We start from the raw sequence: 13239 nt of genomic DNA on the forward strand, positions 1-13239 counted from the left end.
CCCGCAACCTCATGGTTCCTAGTCGGATTTGTTAACCACTGCGCCACGACGGGAACTCCCATAATGAGAATTTTTTTAGCTATTTATCTTAAATATTGTATCCTCAATAAAAATTCTGGCATTAATTTTTAGATAAAGTATTTTTTCTTTTTTTTTTTTTGGTTACTGCTTGTATCAATCAAGGAAGTGGTTTTTCTCTTCAAGATTAGAGATGTTTCAATGCTTTTGTAAAGAATTATTCAACGTTGGAAAAGTAATTTATGTTTACTTTTTTAATATTAAGATTTTTATAAATATTACATCAGAATTTCTCATTTGTAAGATACAGGCTTTCTTTCCAATGTTTATTTTTGTTATTAAGATTTTAAATGTTCACACTAGTCATTTTGGAAAATGGACATCTGTATAGACATATTACAAAATGACCAGCAGGGGGCATTCTGACAACTGAAAAATAAAATTGTTAGGCGTTTCTGTGCCTTTAAAGAAAAGAAAGATTAGATACTGCTTTTTTACATGTACACATATAACTCTTGGTGTTGCAGAGGTGATCTGAAACAAAAATTTAAAAACACCAACAGCTAATATTTAAATAGTAGCAATCTTCAGGTTTTTAGCAGGTTTTGGAAGTTCTTTTTGCTGCCTCAGAAAGCACAATGAACTCCTAAGTAGTTTTCTTAAAGTATAGTGATCTCATGAAACAGGAATATAATTATCCAATGAATATTGATACTTTTTCAAAATGCCAGATTTTCATCCAGATATTAAATAAAAAGTATTCCATCATAGGTTGATTATCCTGAGCATTATTTTGCAAAATATGACATGAAGTAATGAAGATCTACCTCTATAGAAAAAGAAGACTCTATACTGGTGAGATTAGGATAAGTTGAGCTGTGAATCTTGGGTCCCTTTCTTTCGTTCGTTCTTTCTTTTTTTACGGCTGTACAAATGGCATATGAAAGTTCCTGGGCCAGGGATTGAATACAAGCCACAGCTGAGATGTACTCTGCAGCTGCTGCAACACCAGATCCTTTAACCCACTGCCCTGGGCTGGAGAGCAAACCTGTACCTCTGCAGCAACCTGAGCCACTGAAGTCAGATTCTTAACCCACTGCACCATGACAGGAACACCCTGGGTTGGTTTCAGATATCAAATAAACTGACTTTTTTCCCCTAGTATGAATTAAAGTCTACCAGTATTAAAAGCACATTCATTACAGAAACCCATACTTAGTTATAATTTTAATGGTATCATAATGTGGCAGTTAAGTAAGGTGAAGAATATAGAGGCTGTTTAGAGCCATGACTGCACACAACAAAATCTGTGTAAGGTGCAGTGTAGTAAAGAAGATAAATATGTCCATGACTTTCTTTTCTGTGAAAAGGTTCATTTGTGCCATATATTAGACTCCAGATATAAGTGATATCATAAGGTATTTGTCCTTCTCTTTCTGACTTACTTCACTTAGTATGAGAGTCTCTAGTTCCATCCACATTGCTGCAAATGGCATTATTTCCTTCTTTTTTATGGCTGAGTAGTATTCCATTGTGTATATATAACACATCCTCTTAATCCAGTCTTCTGTCGATGGGCATTTAGGTTGTTTCCATGTCTTGGCTATTGTGAATAGTGGTGAAATGAACATGTGGGAGCAAGTGTCTTTTTCAGGGAAAGTTTTGTCTAGATATATGCCCAAGAGTGGGGTCGTATGGTAGTTCTATGTATAGTTTTCTAAGGTACCTCCATACCATTTTCCATAGGGGTTGTACCAGCTTACATTCCCACCAACAGTGAAAGAGGGTTCTCTTTTCTCCACACCACTCTCTCCAGCATTTGTGATTTGTGGACTTATTAATGATGGCCATTCTGACTGGTGTGAGGTGGTACCTCATAGGATTTTTGATTTGCATTTCTCTAATAATCAGTGATGTTGAGTGTTTTTTCATGTTCCCATTGGCCATCTATATATCTTTTTTGGAGAAATGTCTATTCAGGTCTTTTGCCCATTTTTCAATTGGGTTGTTGGCTTTTTTGCTGTTGAGTTGTGTAAGTTGTTTGTATATTTTAGAGATTAAGCACTTGTCTGTTGCATCATTGGAAATGATTTTCTTCCTTTCTGTAGGTTGTCTTTCTGTTTTCTTTTTGGTTTCCTTTGCTGGGCAAAATCTTGTCAGTTTGATTAGGTCTTACTGGTTTATTTTTGCTTTTATTTCTGTTGCTTTGGAAGGCTGACCTGAGAAAACATTTGTAAGGCTGACGTCAGAGAATGTTTTGCCTATGATTTCTTCTAGGAGTTTGATGGTGTCATGTCTTACATTTAAGTCTTTAAGCCATTTTGAGTTTATTTTTGTGCATGGTGTGAGGGTGCATTCCAGTTTCATTGATTTATATGCAGCTGTCCAGTTTTCCCAGTACCAATTGCTGAAAAGACTGTTTTTTTTCCTCCTATTTTATATTCTTGCCTCCTTTTTCAAAGATTAATTGATTGGAGGTGTCTGGGTTTATTTTTGTGTTCTCTGTTCTGTTCCATTGTCTGTATGTCTCTTTTGGTACCAGTACCACACTGTCTTGATGACTGTGGCTTTGTAATATTGCCTGAAGGCTGGGAGAGTTATGCCTCCTGCTTGGGTTTTGTTCCTCAGAATTGCTTTGGCAATTCTGGGTCTCTTGTGGTTCCATATAAATTTTTGGATTGTTTGTTGTAGTTCTGTGAAAGATGTCATGGATAGTTTGACAGGGATTGCATCGAACCTGTAGATTGCTTTGGGTAGTGTGGCCATTTTTTCCAATGTTAATTTTTCCCTCCCAGGAGCATAGAATATCTTTCCATTTCTTTATGTCTTCTTTAATTTTCTTGATTAATGTTTTATGGCTCTCAGCATATAATGCTTTACTTCCTTGGTCAGGCGTATTCCCAGGTATTTGATCTTTTGGGGTGCAATTTTAAAAGGTATTGTATTTTTGTATTCCTTTTCTACTGTCTCATTGTTAGTATACAGAAATGTGCCAGATTTCTGCATGTGAATCTTATATTCTGCTGCTTTGCTGAATTTATTGATCAGTTCAAGTAGTTTTTGGGTTGAGTCCTTAGGGTTTTCTATATATAGTATCATGTCATCTGCATACAGTGACAGTTTTCCCTCTTCTCTTCCTATTTGGATGCCTTTTATTTCTTTTGTTTGTCTGATTGCTGTGGCTAGGACTTCCAATACTATGTTGAATGAGAGTGGTAAGAGTGGGCATCCTTGTCTTGTTCCAGATTTTGGTGGGAAGGCTGTCAGCTTTTCTCCACTGAGTATTACATTTGCTGAGGGTTTGTCATAAATGGCTTTTATTACGTTAAGGTATGTTCCCTCTATACCCACTTTGGTAAGAGTTTTGATCATGAATGGATGTTGTACTTTGTCAAATGTATTTTTTGCATCTATTGAGATGATCATGTGTTTTTGACATTTCTTTCCACAGAAAAGAAAGTTATGGACATGAAGAACAGACTTGTGGTTGCAAAGCGGGAGGGGAAGGGAGTGGGATGGATTGGGAATTTGGAGTTAATAGATGCAAAATATTGCCTTTGGAATGGATAAGCAATAGCACTGGGAACTATATCCAGTCACTTATGATGGAGCATGATAATGTGAGAAAAAAGAATATACATGTATGTGTAACTGGGTCACCTTGCTGTACAGTAGAAAATTGACAGAACACTGTAAACCAGCTATAGTGGAAAAAATAAAAATCATTATATATAAAAAATATATATATAAACTTGCCCCAAAAGAGGTGTGGCCGTTTACCCTTGGCTTTTCAGAGGTAATCTGTAAGCTCTTGGAGTGTCATGCCTAATAGAAGTGTCTGTTTGCTTGGGGATCTTGGGCCAAGCCTGATAGTTAACAGTGTGATTTAGGATGAGACTTTTATTCAAGCAGCATCAGCTCAAATTCTAAGGGACTAAAAACTGAAATCAGCCATGTGGGCAGTTGGTCATGCTGCTGTGATGGAGGCCCAGTAAAGACTGGACACCAGGGCTCAGGTTGGCAGTACTGTGTCTTATCACATAATACTGGGCAAGTAACAATGTCCATGCTTCCTAGAAGATGAATGCTCCATTTTTGTTACTTTCTTAGGCTTTCCTATGTATTTCTTACCTGGGTTGATTTTAACTTCTCCGTTCCCCGTAATAAACTGTAACTGTAAATATAACAGCTTTCAGTGAGTTCTGTGTCCTTCCAGCCAATTATCAAATCTGAGGATGCTCTTGGAAGCCCTTTAATTTTATGGTCTGTTCCCTAACTTTGCGATTGCTAACTCTTTTTTTTTTTTTTTTTTCTTGTCTTCTTGCCATTTCTTGGGCCTCGCCCGTGGCATATGGAGGTTCCCAGGCTAGGGGTTGAATCGGAGCTTTAGCCACTGGCCTATGCCAGAGCCACAGCAACGCGGGATCCGAGCCGCTTCTGCAACCTACACCACGGCTCACGGCAATGCCAGATCCTTAACCCACTGAGCAAGGCTAGGGATCAAATCCACAACTGCAGGATTTCCTAGTCGGATTCATTAACCACTGAGCCAAGACGGGAACTCTGCGATTGCTAACTCTTTAAGGAGATAAATATATTTGGATAGGAAAGTGAGTACAAATTTACAAAATGAAAAGGATATCTCATGTAACAGAATAGATTATAACATACTTCTCAAATACAGCACTAGTTTGGATTTTCTCTTGCTGAAAAAATTTAAGGGAAAAAATCGATTGAAGTAAACATAGCTTTCTTCCATATTTGCATTTTATGGTTTATAAAACAAAATAAATCCTAGCTAAGTTTATCCAAATCAAATAAAATGGAAAACATATTGATTCTGTACACATTAATAATATAAAATGCCAATCATAGTTCAAATAAGGTACTGTATGTTCCATAATGGCTCTAGTATATAATATTGATCTGGAGTTTGTGTTTAACATAATTTACTTGTATGCCACTTATCGTAATTGCAATTTGTGGAATTTCTTGGTTAATGTTTTTTCCCCCATGACCTATATATATATGTGTGTGTATATATATATACACACACATATATATATATACACACATATATAGCAGAATGGCAAAAGTTGTGAATACTCTGCTCATATTTCCTTAGTACTTTCCATTTCAATATGTGCCAACCTTTCATCCATTTTGAGTTAATTTTTGTTTAAATTAACGAAGGTTAATGATAGGGTTTTTTTTAACGATTTTTTTTTGGTCTTTTTGCCTTTTCTAGGGCCACACCCATGGCATATGGAGGTTCCCAGGCTAGGGGTCTAATTGGAGCTATAGCTGCCAGCCTACACCACAGCCACAGCAATAATCATAGGTTTATGATCGTGGCTCAGTTTCATTCTTATGCATTTAACTGTCCAGTTTTCCCAATACTATTTATTTATTTATTTTTAATTTTCTTCCTTCCTCCCTTCCCTTCCCTTCCTTCTTTCAGCTTTTAGGGTTATACCCATGGCTTATGGAAGTTCCCAGGCTAGGGGTTGAATTGGAGCTACAGCTGTTGGCCTATGCCACAGCAACATGAGATTCCAGCTGTGTCTGTGACCTACACCACAGCTCACAGCAACACTGGATCCTTAACCTACTGAACAAGGCCAGGGATTGAACCCGCATCCTCATGGATACTAGTTGGATTCATTTCCTCTGTGCCCAATGGGAACACCCATCCCAGTACTATTTATTGAAGACACTGTCTTTTCCTATTTTATATTCTTTGATCCTTTGTCATAGGTAAATTCACCATGTAAGAGTGGGTTTATTCCTGGCCTTTCTATTCTGTACCATTGATCTATAAGTCTGTTTTTGTGCTAGTAGCATACTGTTTTGATTACTGTAGCTTTGCAGTATATTTTGTAATCAGGGCACATATTGCCTCTGGATTTGTTGTTCTTTATCAAATTGCTTTGGCTATTTGAGGTCTTTGGTGTTTATATGCACACTTTAGGAATTTTCTTTTTTTAGTTCTGTGCAAAACATCATTGGTATTTTGAAAGAGATTGTATTTAATGTATAGATTGCTTTAGATAGTATGGGCATTTAAAAATATTAATTTTTCAAATCCAGGAACATAATATATATTTCATTTATTTGTGTCTTCAGTTTTCTCCATCAAAGTCTTAGAGTTTTCATAGTACAGATTTTTCACCTCTTTAGTTAAATTTAATCCTAGGTATTTTATTCTTTTTGATGTGATTTAAATGGAATTGTTTTCTTCATTTTTCTTTCTGAAAGTTTGTTTTTACTGTGTAGAAAAGCAGCAATATATTAATTTTGTGTCCTGCATCTCTACTGAATTCATTTATTAATTCTAATAGCTTTTTGGTGGCCTCTTTAGAGTTCCTATATATAGAATTATGTCATCTGCAAATAGTTACAATTTTGTTTCTTCCTTTCTAATTGTATGTCTTTTTTCTTACCTGACTGTTATGGCTAGGATTTCTAATATTATGGTGCACTAAAATAGTGAGTGAGAGTGGGCGTCCTTGTCTTGTTCCTGCTCCTAGAGGAAAAGTTTTAAGCTTTTCACCATTGAGTATGTTATTAGCTGTGGGTTTGTCTTATACGGCATTTATTATATTGATGCATTTCCCTCTGTATCACTCTGTTGATAACTTTTATCATAAATTAATGTACTTTTTCTGCATCAATTGAGAGTGTCATATGATTTTTTATTCTTCATTTTTTAAATGTGGTATATCACATTGATTGATTTGCAGGTGTCCAGCCATCCTTGCAGCCATGGTATAAATCTGACTTGTTCATGTTGTGTGATCCTTTAAGTATATTGTTACAGTTGGTTTATTATTTTGTTGAGGATTTTTGCATATGTACTTATTAGCGATATTGACCTGTAATTTTCTGTGTGTATGTGGTATCTTTTTCTGGTATGATATCAGAATAATGCTGGCTTTGTAAAATGAATTTGAAAGAATTCTCTCTTACTCAATATTTTGAATAGTTTGAGAAGGATAGGTATTAGAATTTGTTTGAATAGTTGGTAGAATTCACCAGTGAAGCCATTGTCTAGTCCTAGACTTTTGTTTGTTGAGAATTTTTTGATAACTGATTCAATTTCATTACTCGTGCTTGGTCTATTCAGATTTTCTATTTTGTCATAATTAAGTTTTAGAAGATTGTATATTTCTAGGAATTTATCAATTTCTTCTAGATTGTCCAGTTTGTTGCCATGTAGTTGTTCATAATCCTTTGTAGCACTGTGGTATCAGTTATATCTCCCAACTTTATTTGGGCCCTCTCTCTTTTTTCTTGCTGAGTGTAGCTAAAAATTTGTCAATTATTAATAGCTCTTAGATTCATTAGTCTTTTCTAATTATTTTAGTCTCTCTTTATTTCCACACTGATCTTCATTATTTCCTTTCTTCTACTAATATTAGGCTTTGTTCTTTTTTCTTTTTCTTAGTTCTTTAGGTGTGAAATTAAATTGTTTATTTGAGGTTTTACTTGTCTCGAGCTAGGCTTGTAACACTATACACTTCCTTCTTAGAACTGCTTTTGCTGCATCCTACAGATTTTAGAATGTTGGGTTTACATTTTCATTTGTCTCTCAATATTTTTTAATTCTTTATTTCTTCAGTTATACATTTGTTGTTTGGTAGCATGTTGTTTGGTCTCTGTGTTTTTTTTTCCACTTTTCTTCCTCTAATTGATTTATAGTTTCATACCATTGTGGATGGAAAAGATGCTGATATAATTACAGTGTTCCTAACATGTGATCTATCCTATATAATCCATGTGCACATGAAAAAGTGTATTTTTCTGCTTTTGAATGGAATGTCCATTCCCTGTGTGTATGTGTATGCTCTTAATGTGCTGTTTAAAGTCATTGCTGTCTTATTGATTTTCTGTCTGGAAGACCAATTCACTGATATAAGTGGGGTTTTAAAGTCATCTATTATTGCTGAGGATTTTTTCTGTTATATGTGTTAATATCTGTTTATATATTTAGGTGCTTCTATGTTGGGTGCATAAATATGTACAAATATTATTTGTTCTTATTGGATTGATCAGTTAGCATTATCTAATGCCCTCTTCCGTCATTTTTAGTCTTTAAGATCTATTTTGTCTAGTATTAGTATCGTTATCCCAGCTTTCTTCTGGCTTACATTTTCATGGAATATCTTTTCCCATCCCTTCCATTTCATTCTTTGTCTTTAGTTCTGTAGTGAGTCTCTTATACAGAGAAAGGATCTTGTTTTTTGTTTGTTTGTTGTTTTTTTTTTTCTTCTTTTTAAGGCTGTACCCATGGTATATGGAAGTTCCCAGGCTATGGGTCGAATTGGAGCTGTAGTTGATGGCCTATGCCACAACCACAGCCACACCAAATCCAAGCTGCATTTGCACATTTGCAACTTACACCACAGCTCGCAGCAATCCTGGATCCTTAACTCACTGCGTGAGGCCAGTGATTGAACCTGCTTCCTCATGGATACTAGTCAGATTCATTTCTCTTGAGCCAAGACAGGAACTCTTGTTTTTTAATCCATTGAGCCACTCTTTGCCCTTTTTTTTTTTTTTCTGGTCCATACCTGTGGCATATAGAAGTTCCCAGATGTTGAAGCAGAACTGCAGCTGCTGGCCTGCACCATAGCCACAGTAATGCAGGATCTTAGCCACATCTGTGACCTATGCCATAACTTGCAGCAGTGCCAGATCCTTCACCCACTGAGTGAGGCCAGGGATCAAACCCACATTCTCATGGATACTAGTTAGGTTCTTAATCCACTGAGTCACAACAGGAATTTCTCTTTGTCTTATTAAAAATTAATTTATTTTATATTAGTATATAGTTGATTTGCTATGTTGTGTTAGTTTCAGGTATATAGCGAAGTAATTCAGTCATACATATTCTTTTTCAGATATCTTTGTCATATAGGTTATTAAAGAATACTGAGTAGAGTTCCTTATGCTACATATTATTGGATAGGGAATATATCTTTGTTGCTTATCTATTTTATCTATATTAATATTTATATTTTAATCCCAAACTAAAATAATTTATCCATCTCCCCCACTTTTGCCATTTGGTAACTGTAAGTTTGGTTTTTAAGTCTGTGAGCCTGTTTCTGTTTGGTAAATAAGTTCATTTGTATAATTTTTTTAGTTCCCACAAATAAGTGATGTTATATATTTGTATTTCTCTGACTTATTTCACTTAGCGTGATAATCTCTAGGCTCATCCATGTTAATGCAAAGAAAATTATTTCTTTTTTTATAGCTGAGTAATATTCCATTGTATGTATGTACTACATCTTTAACTATTCCTCTGTCAATGGACATTTAGGTCTTGGCTATTGTAAATATTGCTGCAGTGGACCTTGGGGTGCATGTATCTATTCAAATTGTGGTTTTCTCCAGATATATGCCATGCATGAGATTGCTGGATCATATGGTAACTCTAATTTTAGTTTTTTAAGGTACTTCCACACTGTTTTCTGTAGTGGTTGCACTAATGTACATTCCTACTAACAGTGTAGGGGGGTTCCTTTTCTCTGCACCCTCACCAGCATTTGTTATTTGTAGACTTTTTGATGATTGCCATTCTAACTGGTGTGATGTGATACCTCATTGTAGTTTTGATTTGCATTTCTCTAATAGGTATTGATGTTAAGCATTTTTTTATGTGCCTATTTGCCATCTGTATGTCTTCTTTGGAGCAATGTCTATTTAGTTTTTCTGCCTATTTTTTTGATTGAGTCGCTTGTTTTTTTATTATCAGGTTGTATGGGCTGTTTGTATATTTTGCAAGTTAAGCCATTGTAAGTTGTGCTGTTTGCAAATATTTCCTTTCATTCTATAGGTTGTCTTTTTGTTTTGTTTATTGTTTCTTTTGCTGTGTGAAAGCTTATAAGTTTGATTAGGTCCTATTTGTTTCTTTGAGCTTTTATTTCTATTACCTTGGGAGAATGACCTAAGAGAATATTCCTTTGATATATGTCAGAGAATGTTTTGCCTATGTTCTATTCTAGGAATTCAAAGGTGTCATGTTTTATATTTAAGTCTTTAAACCATTTCAAGTTTATTTTGGTATATGGTGTGAGGGAGTGTTCTATCTGCACTGTTTTATATGTAGTTTTCCCAACACCAGTTGCAGAAGAGACTGTCTTTTCTCCATTGTATATTCTTCCTTTGTTGAAGATTAATTGGCCATAGATTTGTGGGTTTATTTCTGGGCTCTCTATTCTCTTCCATTGATCTATATTTTTGATTTTGTGCCAGTACCACACTGTTTGGTCACTGTAGCTTTGTATATTGTCTGAGGTCTGAGAGGGTTATGCCTCTTGCTTGTTCTTTTTCCTCCCAATTGCCATGGCACTTCTGGCTCTTTTATGGATCTATATACATTTTAGGATTATTTGTTCTAGTTGTGTTCAAAATGTCATGAGTAATTTGACAGGGATCACATTAAATCTGTAGATTGATTTAGATAGTATGGCCATTTTAATAATAATATTTCTTCTAATGCAAGAGCCTGGGACATTTTTCCATTTGACTAAACTAAAATTTTAAGATAAATGTAACATAGTCATTTCATTAACAAAAGTGCTACCTTACATAGCTTTAATTTAGAGAAAGCATTTTTGTTTAAAATTTATTTCCATAGTTCTCCTTGGAAAATTATTTTTCATATGCTTTTAGAATTTTCATCAGACTTACATCTTTTATTCTGTTATCCCAACTGAACTCTGAGCTTCTCATGGGTCATGTCCTTTCCTTTATAAAATAGCTTACATAGGACCTACTCTAGTCTTGGGGACTTTCAAGCATTTCAATAGAATTTTATCAGCTTGAATATCATCTTATTAGGGAAAATAATGAGAACATTACATCTTCATTTTTCTGAGGAGAATCACTGTTAATGAAGACAGAAGAATTCTGTCACATAAATTATTTCCTAGGGCTTGAGGTCTGGAGGTACAAATAAATTATTTTATTTTCTTTATTATTTACTTTATTATTTTCATTTTTTCTATTATAGTTGATTTACAGTGTTCTGTCAATTTCTCCTGTACAGCACAGTGACCTGGTCATATGTGTGTGTGTATGTATTCTTTTTCTCACATTATCCTCCATATCACAAGTGACTGGATATAGTTTCCTGTGCTATCCAGCAGAATCTCATTGCTTATCCACTCCAGTACAATAGTTTGCATCTATTAACCCCAGACTCCCAGTCCACCCCACTCCCTCCCCCTCCCCCTTGGCAACCACAAGTCTATTCTCCAAGTCCATGAGTTTCTTTTTGGTGTCATTTGTGCCATATATTAGATTCCAGATATGAATTATGGTATCATATGGTATTTGTCTTTTTCTGACTTACTTCCCTTAGTATGAGAGTCCCTTCTTCCATCCATGTTGCTGTAAATGGCATTATTTTGTTCTTTTTTATGGCTGAGTAGTATTCCAGTGTGTGTGTGTGTGTGTGTGTGTGTGTGTGTGTGTATGTATGTGTGTGTGTGTATGTATGTATAAAATATCTTATTAATCCATTCATCTGTCAGTGGACATTTAGGTTGTTTCCATGTCTTGGCTATTGTGAATAGTGCTGAAATGAACATGGGGGGCAGGGATGCATATATCTTTTTGAATGAAAGTTTTGTCTGGATATATGCCCAGTAGTGGGATTGCTGGGTCATATGGTAGTTCTTTATTTGGTTTTCTGAAGTACCTCCATACTGTTTTGCATAGTGGTTGTACCAGTTTACATTCCCACAAATACTGTAGGAGGGTTCCTTTTCTCCACACCCTCTCCAGCATTTGTGATTTGTGGACTTATTAATGATGGCCATTCTGACTGGTGTGAGGTGGCACCTCATGGTAGTTTTGATGTGCACTTCTCTAATAATTAGCGATGTTGAGTATTTTTTCATGTGCCTTTTGACCATCTGTATATCTTCTATTCAAGTCTTTTGCCCATTTTCCATTGGGTTGTTGGTTTTTTGGTGTTGAGTTGTATAAGTTGTCTGTATATTTTAGAGATTAAGCCCTTGACTTAATGTTTTCTGATTTGTTCTCAGCTAGATGGATTTTTATGAAGTCCACTCTCTCGGGTTTCCCTCCATCCTTTTTATTAAGAGAGAGCGAGAGGTCATGAACTATCGGTGATACCAATGCCATGTTTATTAAGTGCATTGATAAATGAGCTCTAACATCTAGCAGTTTGAAGGCACTTCTGTTGACATCTTCGGGTTTCCTGAGATTTATGATTAAATCTCAAAAATAAGGTTAGTGTGTTTATTTTTGGTTTCTAAAGGTACAGCTGTCTGGAGCTCATGGAATTCCTTGCTTGTGACCACCTCTGAAAAGGCTTCAGTGTCTTTTTTTTTTTTTTTTCTTGTCTTTTCAGGGCTGCACCCATGGCACATGCAGTTTCCCAATCTAGGGGCCTAATTGGAGCTGTAGCTGCTGGCCTACACCACAGCTCACGGCAATGCCAGATCCTTAACCCACTGAATGAGGCCAGGGATCAAACCCACAACCTTAAGGTTCCTAGTCTGATTTGTTTTTGCTATGCCATGACAGGAACTCCTTTGTCTTCTGGTCACTTGCCTGGTAGTTCCTCCTGGTATGCAAAAGACCTCTTATTGTCTGGAGTCAGGGAGCCTGATTCTTCCATTTCCATTTTTCTTTTTCAATATTGCCCTGGCTATTTGTGGTCTTTTGTGTTTCCATACAAATTTTAATATATTCTGTTCTAGTTCTGTGAAGAATTAATGTCCCTGGTAATTTGATAGGGATTTCATTGACTCTGTAGATTGCCTTGGGTAGTATAGTCATTTTGACAATGTTTATTCTTCCAATTCAAGAGCATGGTGTATCGTTCAATCTGTTTGTGTCATCTTGGATTTTTTCATCAATGACTTATAGTTTTTAGAGTATGGGTCTTTTGTCTCTTTAAGGTAGGTTTTTTTTCCCTAGGTATTTTATTCTTTTTGATGTAATGATAAGTGGGACGGTTTCTCTGATTTCTCATTATGATCTTTCATTGTTAGTATATAGCAATGCAATCAATTTCTGTTTATTAATTTTGTATCCTGCAACTTTGCCAAATTTGTTAATGAGCTCTAACCATTTTCTGGTAGTGTCTTTAGAATTTTCTAGGTATAGTATCATGTCATCTGCAGACAGTGATAGTTTTATTTCTTTATTTCCAGTATGGATTCCTTTTATTCCTTT

This window comes from Phacochoerus africanus, chromosome 7 (assembly GCF_016906955.1).
Source record: "Phacochoerus africanus isolate WHEZ1 chromosome 7, ROS_Pafr_v1, whole genome shotgun sequence".
Classification (NCBI taxonomy): domain Eukaryota; kingdom Metazoa; phylum Chordata; class Mammalia; order Artiodactyla; family Suidae; genus Phacochoerus; species Phacochoerus africanus.